Source organism: Danio rerio, chromosome 19 (assembly GCF_052040795.2).
Source record: "Danio rerio strain M-AB ecotype USA chromosome 19, GRCz13ab, whole genome shotgun sequence".
Lineage (NCBI taxonomy): Eukaryota > Metazoa > Chordata > Actinopteri > Cypriniformes > Danionidae > Danio > Danio rerio.
Window position 1 is genome coordinate 50,096,181 of NC_141039.2, and position 18,017 is coordinate 50,114,197.

Sequence of the window (18,017 nt, forward strand, 5' to 3'; positions counted from 1 at the left end):
ACAATTCTGGGTTATTTAATGTTTTTATTGGGTAACATATGGACAAACTAATCTGATGGGTAATTTCTTTTTTATTTTATATATTGTTGAACCCATTTTAAACCCAGTGGTTGGGTTTCACCCAAATGTAACTTGAAATAAGGCAGCATTTTTGATCAATTGTACTAATAAGACATGTTTTTAAATGATTAACAATCCTGTTGTCAAATGAATAAAATAGGACAGAGCCAAAATATGAAGATTTCAGACGACAATTAATCAGTGTTTTATTATTATTAATATCCCCAGAAGTCTTTTAATCCTTAAAGTCTGTTTTAAATCACAGTAAATATAATAAAACGTGATTATTTTGTCCTCATAAGGACAGGGCACACTCCTAAAATCAGCACTTTTAGAGTGCAATAACAAACTTGAAGCAATATAACAGTTGCTTTGCTTTAATGCATGACTCTATATCGCTTCACCATAGCGATGGACAGATGGACGGTTATGGGATGGAATATGTTTCATGCATGTGATGAAAGTATTTCTCGGTCTCCATCTCCTCTCTCTTTCAGCAGTTGTCACCGGTTCAGCCTGACTGCTTCGTTAGGACTCATCATTTGCATTCAGATTAATTATCTAATTACCGACAAATGTCCGGCGGCCACCCCGCACTCCGGCTCGTCAGCTCTGCGCCTGTAATTATTTTAATCATTTACTTTCATCTGGAGTGTTCCTGCCATACTTCTGTGTTTAGAGGCCATTCTTAATTACCCTGCCAAGACACTCTTCCCCTCGTTTCATGTGAGGAAAAAGGGGCAGAGAGAGAGACAGAGAGAGAAAGAGAGAGAGAGAGAGAGAGAGAGGGAAGGAGAGAGAGAGAGGGAGGGAGCCCAATGGGGACAAAATCCAGGAATCTTGACAGCATCATAAAGGCTTGGAGCTCTGCTTGTTCACTGTTTTCCCCCTTTTAACTTCAGTCTCTCTCTCTCTCTCTCTCTCTCTGTTTCTCTCTATGTCTGACGCCCCCACCCTCCGCCAACACACATCTTTCTCAACTATTCCTCTCTCTCTTTCTCTCTCTCTCTCTTTCTCTCTCTCTCTCTCCACACCCTCCCTCACTTCCTCCAGTTCCCCCTTTATCGCATGCACACACAGGAATCGCCTCCGGGCCCCAGTGCTCTGACTGCTAATACACTCACACACACACACACACACACACACACACACACATACATACATACATACACATATATACACACAAACACACTTTAACTCACACACACACACACATATACACATACAAACAGATACGCACACACACTAAACACATATACACAGAAATATATACACACAAACAAACTCAAACACACACACACACACACACACATACATACACATATATATATACACACAAACAAACTCAAACACACACACACACGCACACACACACACATATACACATACAAACAGATACGCGCACACACACTCAACACATATACACAGAAATATATACACACAAACAAACTCAAACACACACACACACACACACACACACACACACACACACACATACATACACATATATACACACACAAACACACTTTAACTCACACACACACACATATACACATACAAACAGATACGCACACACACTCAACACATATACACAGAAATATATACACACAAACAAACTCAAACACACACACACGCACACACATAGGTGTACAGAAACACACTCAAACTAACACAGACTCTCACACACACACACATACACATATAGACACTATATAAACACATAAACACACACACACACACATATGTACACACAACACATTCAAACCTAGTCACACACACGGACAGACATATATACACACACACACATACTGACAGACACAAACACTCACATACGGATATACACAGAAATGTATACACACAAACTCACACATACACACACGCGTACACAGACTCACACACATTCATACACATTTATATACATATATAGACACAAACACATTCAAACTCACACACACATACACAGAAATATATACACACAAACACACACACTCTCATAGACTCTCTCACACACACGCGCGCACACACGCACACACATATACACAGAAATATATACACACAAACTCAAACACAAACATACATATATGCACACATATTTATACACATAAACACACACACACATACGCACACACAAATGTACACACAAACACATTCAAATCCAGTCACACACACAGACAGACGTACTGTATATACACATACGCGCACACACATACACACAAGCCTACACACACACAAACAAACACAGACTCACACACACACACACATACCTACACATTTATATACATATATACACACATATATACACACAAACACACTCTAACTCACACACGCATACACAGAAATATATACACACAAACACACACACACACACACATACACAAACTCACACAGACACACACACATATCCACAGAAATATATACACACAAACACACACACTCACTCAAACACACGCACATATACACACAAACTCTCACACACACGCACACACACACGCACACGTGTTGGTTTTTGTGGTTTACGAGGACTCTTCTTGTATTATTTATACAAATTTGTCCTCATAAGCTAACAAAGACAAGTACACAAAAACACACAGACACACACTCTCTCTCTCTCTCTCTCTCTCACACACACACACACACTATTGTATAAACCTACATCTCTCTGCCTCCTCAACCAGTCTCAGTCGTCTGCATGTGTGTGTGTGTGTGCTGTTGTGCGCTCTCAGCAGTTGTGAGACAGGCGCTGCGCACTGGTGCAAATATATAAGCTGTAATTGGGGCCGCTGGCTGTTTAGGGATTATTCCAACTTTAGAGTATCTGAAGTCAGGCTGCACGGTGGCGTTTCATTTCATTCACTTGGAAGTCATTAACAAGCGCTGGGTTCATTTTAAACACACTCTAATGGAAAGACTGTCCTTTTGAGGTTCACTCTTAAACACGCGGGGTGGTTTTAAGGCAGTGTTGGGTCAAATATGGACCGATTTGGGTTAATTTTGTCAGCTAAATTTACACTTTTAAATCCCAATGGTTATGTCTGACCCAACATTGGGTTAAGAGCATTGCAGGTGCATTTTGCATCCTGAAGTAAAACCTTATTGCATTTTTTTCAATTATAATTACCTTAATTTAAAATAAAAACCCACATAAAATCAAGTTATGCCTGAAAATAATGTGTGTGTGTATATTTAGGGAAGTTTTGTCTTGAAAATATGAACTTAAAGACTCGTATACTTATTTTGGCCGGCAGCTAGCTCTCTGCAACTCTCACATGGTCGCCTACTGAAGCTAAGCAGGGCTGCACCTGGTCAGTACCTGGATGGGAGACCACATGGGAAAGCTGGGTTGCTGCCAGAAGTGGTGTTAGTGAGGCCAGCAGGGGGCGCTCAACTTGTGGTCTGTGTGGGTCCTAATGCCCCAGTATAGTGACGGGGACTCTATACTGCTCAGTGAGCGCCGTCTTTCGGATGAGACGTTAAACCGAGGTCCTGACTCTCTGTGCTCATTAAAAATCCCAGGATGTCCTTGGTAAAAGAGTAGGGGTTTAACCCCGACATCCTGGCCAATTCTGCCCACTGGCCTCTATCCATATCATAATTGGCTTCATCTCTGTCTCCTCTCCACCAATCAGCTGGTGTGTGGTGTGTGGTCTGGCGCAAAAAATGGCTGCCGTCGCATCATGCAGGTGGATGCTGCACACTGGTGCTGGATAAGCAGATCCCCGCAATGTGTGAAGCACTTTGAGGGCCTATAAAAGCTCTATATTAATGCAAGGAAGTATTATTCTTAATTATTAGTATTATTATTTTTGACCACCAACTATACCAGCATGTTTTACGCAACGGATGCCCTTCCAGGTGCAACCCAGTACTGGGAAACACCCATACACACTCATACACACACACACACTCATACACTACGACCAATTTAGTTGATCAGTTCCTCTATAGCGCACGTGTTTGGACTGTGGGGGAAACCGGAGCGCCCACACCAACAAGGGGAGAACATGCAAACTCCACACAAAAAAACCCAACTGACCCAGCCGGGACTCGAACCAGCGACTTTCTTGCTGTGAAGTCACAGTGCTACCCACTGAGACACCGTGCCACCTGTGTTTTAAGTCAGTGTATGGACACATTGAATTTTTTTTTTTGCTAGATTTAAAAGACATTTTTAAATCCGATGGTTATTTTTTGACCCAACATTGGGTTACTGAATTTTTTTAGAGTCTGATTCTAGAATTGTGGGTACATTTTGCAACCGTGAGAAATATCTTGTATTGTTTTGTCAATATTACAACCTTAATTAAACAATTCTGGGGCGGCACGGTGGCTCAGTGGGTAGCACAACTGCCTCACATCAAGAAGGTCGCTGGTTCGAGCTCCAGCTGGGTCAGTTGGTGTTTGTGTGGAGTTTGCATGTTCTCCCCGTGTTGGTGTGGGTTTCCTCCGGGTGCTCCGGTTTCCCCCACAGTCCAAACACATGCGCTATAGGGGAATTGATCAACTACATTGCCCATAGTGTACGAGTGTGTGAATGAGTGTGTATGGGTGTTTCCCAGCATTGGGTTGCAGCTGGAAGGGCATCCACTGCGTAAAACATGCTGGATAAGTTGGCGGTCTATTCCGCTGTGATATATAAAGGGACTAAGCCGAAAAGAAAATGAATGAATGAATCAAATTTGTACACCTTTATACTATAATACTTTAAATTTAGTATTTTATATAACATTTATAAAATATTGAAACAGTTCTTCATGAAAATAGTTATATTTAGCAGCAAACATAGTTCTGTTATTGTTACAAAACTAAAATAAAAATCCCTAAAAGTGTAGTTCAGTAATGCGAGTATTCAAAGTGTCAGTGGAGAGGAAATAATGCAGGCGATTCCTGCTCTGTCCAGATAAAACGACAGGTTTTCCTACACTATTGTGCTAATTTGCGATCAATTCTTCAGCTGGAGACTACAGAACAGCGCTGATCTTGGCTCCAGAGGGACTCGTCTGAGTTTGGGGATTATGGACTCATCGCCCAAGGGTAGTTTGTTAAGAGTAGAGCGTGTTTTGAACTCAGATTAAGAGTATAGGTGGTGCACGCGGGGGCAGAGCAAATTAATAGTATTCATGGTTTTTGTGTGGCCTCGCTTCAGTCAGCGGATGAGAAATCTGGAGGGTGCAATCTTCACTCTGATAAATAGTTGAAAACAGTGTGTCTGTGTGTGTGTGTGTGCGTGTGTGTGTGGGGTGGGCGATCACACAATGGAGGGCAAGATCTTTTAAGGTCCAACACAAAAAAGGGATTTCAAGCATCAAAACAATGAACAGCTTTTCGTAGAGTAGAATGTGTCCTGTTTGATTTATTACTCTTTTTATTCAGTGCAAAGAAGAAGAAAAAAGACTTTACTGAAGACACGCTTCTCAGAATAATGAGAATTTGTACATTTGCATCAAGCTAAAATTTTGAAGGAGATTTAATGTAATTCATAGTGTCTATTTAAGTGTTTCGAGTAATGTCTGTAAATAAAACATTTTGTGGTATTATAATTAATTCTTACATTGAATATCATTGTCTTAGTAAATGTTTACATTTAGTCATTTAGCAGACGCTTTTATCCAAAGCGACTTACAATTGAGGACAATTTACACAACTATAAGAGCAACAATGAATAAGTGCAGTAGGCAAGTTTCAGATGTGTAAAGTGTAAGAAGCAAAACATTAGTAAATTTATTTATTTGATTTTTTTGTGTTATTTTTTTATTCTTGTTTATGTAAAGCACTTTGAATTGCCACTGTGTATGAAATGTGCTATATAAATAAACTTGCCTTGCCTTGTAGTACAGTTCTGATGCAGTTAGGGAGTTCATTCCACCAACTGGGCAGACTGATTGCGAGAGTTCGCGAAAGTGTTTTCTTCCCTCTTTGGGATGAAACCACGAGGCGACGTTCATTCACCGAACGCAAGATTCTGGAGGACACATAGATCTGCAGAAGTGAGAGCAGATAAGAAGGAGCAAAGCCAGAAGTCACTTTGTAGGCAAACATCAGAGATTTGAATTTAATGCGAGCAGCAACTGGCAGCCAGTGCAAACGGATGAGCAGCGGAGTGACATGTGCTCTTTTAGCTTCATTAAAGACCACTGAAGCAGCTGAAGAGGCTTGATAGAGTTAGCTGGGAGCCCGGCTAGTAGAGAGTTGCAATAGTCCAGTCAGGAGAGAACAAGAGCTTGAACAGGGAGTTGAGCTGTTGAAATGTAGGATGTATAAACATTTGATAGTCATTATGTTTTGCTCTGAAACTAAACAGGGAACGTTCTGTGTATACTTCATATTTAAGATATGAAATAATAAGTGTGATAAATAAGTCAACAAACAGCACCAGACCTAAAACCTGGCTTTGGTTTAGTTTTTCTTGAAGATACTTTATTCAAAAGAAGGTAATGATTCGCACTCAATTGCTTCATACTGTTTTTATTTGTACTTTTTCTTACATTTTACGGGTGATAACAGACAAACAGACGTTTCGGCACAAAGCCTTCCTCAGTGTGTGACACAATTCTCCAACTCCACCCTTTTATTCCATAGTCAATCACAATGTGCAATTAGTTAAACCGTCACTCTCATTTCATTATCAATTAATCACACAATAACTTATAATCTTCACAGCAATGACAATAAACATTCCTAAGAATGTCACATACTGAGGAAGGCTTTGTGCCGAAACGTCTGTTTGTCTGTTATCACCCGTAAAATGTAAGAAAAAGTACAAATAAAAACAGTATGAAGCAATTGAGTGCGAATCATTACCTTCTATTGAATAATAGTAATGATCAGATTAACGCACCAAACCAAAGAAGTAACTAAAAAAAACGCAAGCGCGCAGGACAAACTTCAGTAACTCTGCACACGTGATTGAAGATACTTTAACAATAAAAACTTTCCAACCAAACTAAAGAATGCTAAATAAAAACACTAAATGTGTAGAGGGAAATAAGTAGAAAACACCTGAGAGCAGATTGCTCTGTTGAATGTTCAATTGTTTTGTATATCCAATGTCAAAACGTCTATGTTAATCTGCAAGTAAATGTTGACATTAATGCACTAAAACACTGAATGTAATCTGACAAACATCAGTAGTCTGCATCCTCGAGGAGATTAACTGTGAGATACAGTAGTTATAAGTAACTGGAAAAAGTGTCTGCATAATAAAACTACTATAAAATAAGAGTTTAGGGTTGTAACTTTCATATTGGCCTACAGCACTGTGTTACCCTTTGTGGTTTTTGAAATTTGAGTTTAGTTTTAGTCAGAATTCGCAGAATTTACTGGCAAACATTTGCTGTGTACACTTTAAAGAATGCTGGGGAGCAATTCCAGCGTTAAGCCTGATTTATACTTCTGCGTCAGGTGACCGGCGTAACCCAAGGCGCATGGCTGTTCATTTATACTTCTGCGCGCTGTCTCTGTTGGTCTGCATTAACACTTCCGAAACACTAGTTGGCAGTGAGGTGTAAATGTTCCTCTGTGTCGAGTTTCTTCGCTGCTGTTTTGCTTTTCCTGAACACTTCCGGGATGTACAAGCGGCTCAAACTCGCTCATTTTGAGGCAGGAACCGGCGGACGTGCAACAACTTTAACTATGAGGTAAACACAAAACAAAACTTTCCATCCGGAGCTCCTTCACGGGACTCCACACTTGTAAACAATCGCTCGCGCCATTCGCGCGGCTCTCGGTCCCGCCCAGACTCGTCAGCGCTACCAAGCCGACCAATCACAGAGCTTACGCTACATGTCGTTGCGACGTGTAGTTACATTTTTTGAGAGGTGCACGTCAGTGACGGTGACGGCGACAGCCACGGCGAAGGGCTATGCGTCAGCGCCGTAGCATACGCCGGCGTTTGACGCAGAAGTATAAATCAGCCTTTATGGATGTGACATTTGCAGTAAAAACTCTAAACATAAATTCGCATAGAAAGTAAATGTCAATATTATATTGAAACATCTGTTTATATTTAACAAAACAACTAACCACAGAATTATGGATGAGAAAAACATCAATCTGTAAACATTTTTATACTTTAAATGAGAAAAATGCACATGCGTTATGGGGTCGTTATGCGTTTACAGTCTACAACAGACTTTGAAGAAATTCTGTCAATTAAACTGCACAAGACAAAAGAAACAACGCTAATCAGACAGATATGAGTCGGCTAACTATAGAATTAATATGATGGATTTTATTTTATTTGACATTTTTGCAAACGTCAAAATGACTCTTGCGCCAAGCTGAAACTAGCAATCAACAGTTGCGTTGCACCTTGCACCACATTACGCCGGGTGTATGATAGGGCCCATTATATTATTAAGGAGAAAGTCTGTGGGAATATAAAACCAACTTTACCTCAATGGCTGGTTTCAGCAGGGGTAGTATTACAGTTCATCAGTTCGCACAGTTAGTGTGCTGGAGCATTCATTATCAAAGAGTTGTAGATACTACAATATAGTCTATACTCAGTATACACTTTAATACAGTATGGTTCAGCCTAATGTGTTGCTGCAATATATTTACACGTCATTATCTAATACAAATATAGAACTTAATATTGGCCAACTCACAATACTCAATTTCTACAACTGTATACAGTTTGTGTAGCCTAGTAAAAGCTAAAGCAGTATTACCATTTATCAGTTAGATCATTCATAAAGAGTTGAAATACTAAACAGTTTATATTATAATTCTATAAAGTGTATACTGTTTAGTATTTTTAATTGACCAGCTAAATCCAGCTAAAACCAGCTTGACCAGTCTGATTTAAGCTGGACATAGCTGGTTAGGGCTGGTTATAGCCTGGCTAGGCTGGTCAAGCTGGTTTTAGCTGGTCATCTCCCAGCCTAAGACCAGGCTGGAAATGGCTGGAAACCAGCCTGGAAATGGCCAAAACCCCTCTAAAACCAGCCTGGTTGAGTAGCTTAAACCAGCCAACCAGGTTTAAGCTGTTTTTTTTTTTGGTTCAGCCTTATGTGCTGCAATCAAGTAGAAACTTTTACTCTGAACAAAGGATCCGTCTCTTAAAGTAAATATTAGTGTTTTTAAAACATACAATAGTAAAACAGTTAAATGTAATAAATCTGCAGTTTCTATGGTTAAAAATAGAGCCTAATTATAAACTACACAAAATACTTAACTGTGTGGCCTAGTAAAAACTAAAGTATTAAAGTTTATCAGTTCCCAGTATGCTGGAGAAATCATTATCATAGAGTTGTAAACACTACAATATAGCCTACTATACACTAATGTGTTGCTGCAATATATTCACACGTCTTTATCTAGTAAAACTTTCCCTCCGAACAAAGGTTCCCGTCAATATGGTGAGCCGAGAAGCTTCTTCAACATTGCAATTTCCACATTTGCATTCTTGAAGAAACGCAACGCCCGCGACACCGGCGCCGCTTTCTCGGTTTAATCTGCGATTTCACGGCGCTGAGAGCGGCTCGGGTCGCCATTATTGTTGCGGCCTGTCGTCGTTTAGCGGCGCTTTGCTTTTGTTAAGTGGCAGAGGACCTGTGCACGAGAGCGACCACTTCATCTGAAGGGGTGAAAAAGAGCAAGCTAAATGGAAGTGACAACCTCTGAAAAATTCCTACCGGCAGCTGGGAGGATTTGACATGGCGAGCTCCCCCACCTCCGTCGGCCCCGTGACCCCGGTGCCTGGCACACGCACCTGCCGCTTCGAGGCGTGCTTTCTCCGGCGAGAGATTATCTTGGAGGGCGTGGTCAGGCCGAGCCGCCGTCAATGAAGGCCTGTGAAAACCCCCTTATGCGTGAAAGAGCCCCCATTCAGGCGCTTTTGTTCGACACATTTTTTATGGGACAACATTGGCCATTATGAGGTTGCGAGATTTACATGGGACTCCATAGAGGGGTATAATCCTTTCAAGCAGCAAACGAATAAAAGTTTAAACCCGCTGTTTTCATATTTATTAGCTGGTTAAAGCAGACGAGGCAGCTGATCCCGCTTATACCAACAGGCTTCAGTATCATGACTCTGGGAGATTAGTGAACTCAAGCAAAACTGAATCATGTCATTATCTATCTATCTATCTATCTATCTATCTATCTATCTATCTATCTATCTATCTATCTGTCTGTCTGTCTGTCTGTCTGTCTGTCTGTCTGTCTGTCTGTCTGTCTGTCTGTCTGTCCGTCTGTCCGTCCGTCCGTCCGTCCGTCCGTCCGTCCGTCCGTCCGTCTGTCTATCTATCTATCTATCTATCTATCTATCTATCTATCTATCTATCTATCTATCTATCATCTATCTATCATCTATCTATCTATCTATCTATCTATCTATCTATCTATCTATCTATCTATCTATCATCTATCTATCTATCTATCTATCTATCTATCTATCTATCTATCTATCTATCTATCTATCTATCTATCTATCTATCATCTATCTATCTATCATCTATCTATCTATCTATCTATCTATCTATCTATCTATCATCTATCTATCTATCTATCTATCTATCTATCTATCTATCTATCTATCTATCTATCTATCATCTATCTATCTATCATCTATCTATCTATCTATCTATCTATCTATCTATCTATCTATCATCTATCTATCTATCTATCTATCTATCTATCTATCTATCTATCTATCATCTATCTATCTATCTATCTATCTATCTATCTATCTATCATCTATCTATCTATCTATCTATCTATCTATCTATCTATCTATCTATCTATCTATCTATCTATCTATCTATCTATCTTTCAACTTTACAAAAAGTTTCGTTAATTAATACTAACAAACAATGAATAAAACACTTAGTGGCCCTATGTTTATTCTTCGTTGTGAATAGTTATAAAATATAAATTAGATAATGCACTCTGTGTTTGCAAGAATTAGGGGTGAATTCAGTTCATTTGAGACACGTTTTGCCAATGATGACCATTGAAAGGTGTTCCCAATTGACCTGAATTTACCAACCCAGGCTCATCCTGGAAATGTAGCCCCGTGGGCGTTTCTGGAGAACGTGAAATACGTCCCGGGAGGTACGTATTTGTGCAGTTTTTGTTTTTGCGAATCCGCGAGAGACCGCTGTGCATTCTTTTTCATGTCTCGAATGCTTCTCGCGAGTGCGCGCGCCGTTCGCTTCCGCACTGTTGTCGCGTAAAAAGGCGCCAGAGGCCGCTGTCGAGCGACCATCTGTCCGACTGATTGACTGGCTGAATGACTGAACGATTGACTGGGCGGCCACCCTCCTCCTCCTTCCTCCCTAAACCCAAGCGACGATTTACGAAAGCCGTGCAGAAAAAGAAAAGCCCTTGTCTGATTTTGACCGCGTTTTCAGATTTCACCGCATTCTCGATTGTTACGAACTCTTTCGCTTTATTTTTTGGATTCTGTTTTTGTCTTACCTGTTTTCTGGAACCGCTCTTCTCCGGACTCGAACACTGCCAGCTCCTTCTCCTCCGGGCCTCCGCTCTGCCGTCGTAACACGATGAGCTAACCGGACAAACTGGTTGCAGCGGGAAAGCCCTCCACATGGAAGAGGTGAGCTTTCAGCCCAGCCGGTGAGCGTGAAGAGGAGCGGTGTCACACCGCCCCGTAGCGTTCACTTGAAAATACTAAATGCAGCCATACGTACCTCCGGCCACGTAAATCGCGGTCTCCAGAAACGTCCGCGGGGCTACGTTTTCAGAATGAGCTTGGTTTGGAATTTACTCCTAATTCTGGCAACTCACTGTGCATTATTACACGACTCTCTGGAAAGCTTGATTCTGATCTGTCAATCACAACATTCATGTTATTCACAGATAACAACTCTTAACAAAAACTCCTCCGAGTACTTGGAATCATCCTGACCAATAATGAACATGTGCTATATATATATTATGTTTAATCAAACAGATAGTAAAGAATAAAAAATAGTTTTGTGGCAACAAGCTGTGTAATAATCAGCATAATGTACATGCAGCCGGTTGTTATTAGCCCTTCAGTCTTATACAACAGCTGCTGATAAGCCTTGAGTTTTATTATGTAATAACAACCGGCTGCATGTGCATTATCCCTTACATTATAGATGCATAAGAAAATGTTTAACTATAAATGGTGTACAAGTATGCTATTGTTCATTATCACTATTTGTTCATTGATGTTTTTTGTTAATATGTATGTATGCATATGTACCCTGAGCTTCTGAAAAACCGCACAAAAGTCTTTGTGTTTGCACCCACTTGGCAATTAAATGTCATTCTGATTCTGATTAGTTCATACTTTAAATACTTTAACCAATGAAACCTTATTTCTTTCTCATCTGAGTACTTCAAATCATCTTGACCAATAATGAATTGATGCTATATTATATTTATATGCAAATTTTATGTTTAATTAAACAGATAGTAAATCATCAGAACAATGTTTTGTGACAAAATGTTTAGTTTTGTGGCAACAACTGTGTAATAATCAGTATAATGTACATCCAGCCAGTTGTTATTAGTCCTTCTTATAACAGCTGCTAATAACCCTTGAGTTTTAATAACAACCAGCTGCATGTGCATTATCCCTTACATTATAGATGCATAAGAAAATGTTTAACGATAAAGGCTGTACAAGAAAGCTAATGTTTATTATCATTATTTGTTCATCTGTGTTCTTTTTTGTTATGTATGTATTATATACTCTGACCTCTGTTTCTATCTATCTATCTATCTATCTATCTATCTATCTATCTATCTATCTATCTATCTATCTATCTATCTATCTATCTATCTATCTATCTATCTATCTATCTTTTTATCATTTTATTATCGTGCCTGGGCCCCAGGCAGTGAACATCCGCCCGACTCTCTGCCACCCCTTCTCTGTCCGAGCTGATTGTTTCCACTCCAGTGAAGAGCTGAGGGCCGTTTCACTGTCACACTGCATCATGAAGAGGAAAGCATGAGGGAAGAGGTAAAGCAGAGAGAGACTGTTTCACATTTTTAAGGGCACACATGAGAAGGGGACATGTTTCCCAACACACGTCCTCTTGAATGTGACTGATAGCTATTGCCCCCTCGTGTTGTGCACTGAGAAATGCATGCCAACATCGGCATTCATCACGAGCACACTGAATCATTTAGTGCTGGAAATGCTTTTATTTTTGATATTAACATTACAATATATAACCTAGGCTATTTTATAACATTATATAACCAACATTAAAATTGACACTTCAGTTTCTGATTATGAGACTAAATAAGAATTAGTGATTTTATATTTCCGTGAGTGTGTTTTTTTGATTGGTTATAATGGGTCAAAAACTGGTTTGCATACCTTAATATAATAAAATGAGTCTTTAAATGTAGTTCTTCCTTACATTAGAATGTGTGCTGGTCATATTTATTTAAATGAGCAAACATTAATGATCCTCATGATCACTTTTTCTTTGTTATAAACTTTAACACGGAAATAATTTGTTTTTGATAAATTCACACACTTTTACATAGAGTTGTTCATCCATATCTTGGCATGATATATTTGTACATAACTAATCCGATAAATTAACAGAGTCTAAATAAAAGTGTTATTTAATTTTATTACAAGACGTTTGAACTTTTATGACTTCCAAAATAATAATAATAAAAAAACAATTAAAATTATTATTTTAAAATACACTTTGCAAATAAGTTATCATATATGAAATTTCACCTGATATAGGGTCAAAGTAGACACTTGCTTAACGTAAATAACTTTTGAAGGCTATTAATTTGCTATACGGACATCTGTAACAGTTTTATTATTATTATTATTATTCAGGTTTAATTTATTCTATATGTTAAAAAAAAATCTCTGAATTTAGCTCATGATGGAACTTGAGAGAACAGATAACTTCTATAACAGCTCTTGTATGTCCCTTTATTTTAGGATGCAGCTACGCACCGGGAGAAAAACGGCTTTTCATCCCGCAGCAGCGCCGAGTCTGGCTTCATCTCCTCCGGTGCAGAGTCGCGCTCACCGGCGCCGGTATTCGCGCCCAGCGGGGCACTTTCTCACTCAGCAGCGTGTCCCACTGCCTACATTATACAGTGTGGCGTTTGACTTATTTATATTTATTTATTTATTTGATGTTATCTGGGTGAAGAAGACACACCGAGACACATCTAAAAACACTGCTGAAGTATCAGGATCAACTCCAGTTTTCTTTCCTCACGGAGTGAGTGTATAAAAAAAGAGGATAAAGAATTAAAACTAAAGAATGACAGGATCATTTCTAATGCAGATGTTTTCGTGAAATTGGTAAGCAATTAATACATTTATTTTTAAACACATTAAGGATCAAACCTGAAATTAAATTAATTCAACGTTTTAAGTATGCTTTTAGAGAGCTGACAGATTTCCTAAGTGTGACTTTAGCTATCTTATTTTAGATTTTTTTTTTTTTTAAATATATAGCCTATTATTAGAAAAGTTAAAAACAACAATAGAATTAGCATGTAACTTGAGAGAAAGTGCAAATATAGGGCCTATAAGAATTAGAAAGCGTGACATTGGTCGGAATTCATAGAAACATTAAAGGAATTTCGATATTCCTATTTATAAAAAATAAACTGTTACTGAGATAAATTACGAAAAGTTAGAAAGAAGTTTGTAATGCGAAATATAAAGGAGAGAAAAGAGAAGCGGCGTTTTCCCGCGCTTTTCCCCTCAGAATTGAAAATGTAAACATTGTAAGATGCTAACTAAATTTAGGAGTTACTGAATGTTATTAAAAACTGAATATTTCCGAATTAGCTCAGATAAAAGTTATAAAATAAATTGAATATAACAAACAGCCTACAAAAGTTAGCAATATGAAGTAAAGTGTTAAATAAAGGACGCGAAGCCGGAAGTCTCACACATGCAAGCTCCAATACACTGCTGTTAGGTTTAAAAATAAAGTGGATAAGAAAAGAAGCTAAAGGAGAAATGTTATCCCTTGTAGAACACACGTTTTCTTTAGCATTTTGTGCCTGGATAATTCTTGCGCTCCGAGACAAAAGGCGCTTTTCAGAGACGTGTAATTCTCTTAGCTCGCACTTTTGGCGGTGTGACATTGAGCCAAAAAAGACGACAAACCAAATGATTAAAGATGTTAATTCTTCAGAACATTCGCACAGGAGTGTGATAAGCGCACACGGTGAGTCCTACAGCCTATAAACTGGTGCGAACCCTCGGATTATCCGTCATTTAGCCGCGGGGTTTTGGCTAGCGATTCTGACTGGACCTGCAGGCTCCAAACCGGGCAGGATTGGACCAGGGGCCCCAGGGCTCTGCCCAAAATCCCCAAGGGCCCAAGTCTCACCCTGGAGCTCGGCTTTGACTGCTGTGGATTATAGGACAAACACTGGTATCTCCATAAACATTCAAACACACACACACACACACACACACACACACACACGTATGCATACACAGAATTAAGGGCCAGACGCTCTCAGCCCCGGGCCACAAGATACAGAGCCCACGCTGTTTAGTCTGAAGCGGACCACTCTGATTAAAAACTCTCATCCAACACTTCTTCTGTGTGATAAGGAGGAACAATTCAGTGCTTTGTGGTTCTTACAGAAAGCACTGCTATTCAGGGTCAAGCAGAGGGTCTTGGAGAGGTTTGATAAACTCTATCAGAGCAAATATTGTTATATAAGATGTCAGTAAATGTGTCTGAACAGTGCACACTGGCTGGAAATAGATGAACATGTGCTGTTTTCACCCTGAGGAAAGATTTTAACTGATTATTTTTACAATATTGATTTAGTCTCACTTGATTTCATTTTAAATAATTCTGATTTTTTTTATGGTCATAAAAAGTTTTTTTTTTTAGCACTGAAACTAATGTTTTTATTTATTTCACACATTTTAAATGTTATTCAGGGTCAAGCAGAGGCTCTTGGAGGTGTCTATTAAAATCTAGCAGATCAAATATTGTTATAAGATGTCAGTAAATGTGTCTGAACAGTGCACACTGGCTGGAAATAAACAAACATGTGCTGTTTTCCCTCTGAGGAAATATTTTAACATTTTGGTTTAGTCACAATATATTGATTTATTTAAAATGACTGTAAAAAATGGAGGGTTCCATACAATTTCTTCTTGTTGTCCCAACACAAACTGATTAGGTTAACTGAATTGTTTTCACAGATTTAAGTTGATTGAATGTAAGAGATTTAAGTTGTCTCCCACAAAACTCAATGATTTGTTTCGGCTTATTTTTAATAAGTATTTTAAACAATCATTAAAAATAAAAAAAGTATTTTAACATCACAAAAAGAGTGTTTTAGCACTGAAACAGTGATTTTATTTTGTTATTTGCACATTTGAAATGTTATTCATGGTCAAGCAGAGGGTCTTGAAGATGTTTAATAAACTCCATAAAAGCAAATATTGTTATATAAGTCACAACATATTAATTTATTTAAAATAATTCAGTATATTTTAGGGTCACACACTACCAAATAATCTTGCTGCCTTTAATTTGTTAAGTTGAATTGAATGAACTTTTTTAGTCCTCAACTTGAATCAATCAAAAATGTTATTCAGGGTCAAGCAGAGGGTTTTGGAAATTGGAGAGGTTGTAGATGTCAGTAAATGTGTCTGAGCACAGGATGGAAATAGATGAACATGTGCTGTTTTTACCCGGAGGAAATATTCCAACATTTTGGTCGAGTCACAATATATTGATTTATTTAAAATGACTGTAAAAAATGGAGGGTTCTACGCAATCCCTTCATGTTGTCCCAACACAAATGAAGTTAACAATTGTTTTCACAAATGTAAGTTGACTGAATGTGAAACATCTCAATTGTCTCCCACAAAACTCAATGAGTTGATTCAGCTCATTTTAAATGCGTATTTTTAAATTTTTAATTTCTTTGAGTGTATTTCAGCGTCACAAAAATACTCAATTTAATCAAAAAAATATTTATTTATTTCTATTTATTATTCAGGGTCAAGCAGAGGGTTTTGGAGATGTTAGATAAACACAATAAGAGCAAATATTGTTATACAAGTCACAATATATTGATTTATTAGAAATAATTCAGCATATTTTAGACTCACACACTGTAATTTAATTATTATTTTTTGCGGTCTTAATTTTATTTCCTTAATCAAATGAACTTTTCTAGTTATCTCAACTTATATCAATCAAACTGACTGACTAAGGTTATTGCATAACCTAAATAAATGTAGTTGAAACCTGATGAACTTTTTAAAATGATAAAATGCTATAACTGTAAAATATTTATAGTCGTGACCCTGTCGTATTTTTACAGTGCATATAAAATAGGTCAATAAATAAAATGTCATTTTTTTCACACATTTAAAATGCTATTCAGGGTCAAGCAGAGGGTCTTGAAAAGGTTAAATAAACTCCATCAGAGCAAATATTGTTATATAAGATTGTTATAGTCAGTAAATGTGTCTGAACACACTGGATGGAAATAAATGAACATGCCGTTTTTACCGAGGAAATATTTTAAGATTTTATATTTTAACATTTTGATTTAGTTACAATATATTGATTTATTTAAAATTATTCAGCATATTTTAAACAGTATTTTCCCCACACATTTTAAATATTCTTTTCTCAATATTACTATTATTTTATTCAGTGCAACAGTGATTTTACTAAACAAAAACTAGACTAAAAATACATTGTGTGACTTATTTATATAGAGTAATTCCTTTCCCGATTTGATTATATATTTATAAAACTTTTAAAGTAGTGCATTTTACAATAAAAGACACACTGTGCATTAATTGTTAAATATAATTTATTTTATAATATACACAAAAACATATATATATATGACATTTGTTTAAAGATATATCTGGTCAGAGGAGTGTGGGGGCATCGGTTTAAAGGGACAGTTCACTCAATAACATGAAAATGTCTATAACACAGATGAAACCCGAAACAAGATGTTTT

At 38.0% G+C, this 18,017-nt stretch overlaps 1 protein-coding gene across 1 annotated transcript in view; it reads right to left on the reverse strand.

The window, feature by feature from the left end:
• Window positions 1–9,818, reverse strand: part of psmb2 (proteasome 20S subunit beta 2) — a 30,864-nt gene extending 21,046 nt beyond the window's left edge. Inside the window, exon 1 of the mRNA XM_087294316.1 lies at window positions 9,696–9,818. The gene's annotated coding sequence lies outside the window, so the exon portion shown is untranslated. The remainder of the gene's footprint in view (window positions 1–9,695) is intronic.
• Window positions 9,819–18,017: the final 8,199 nt, after the last annotated feature.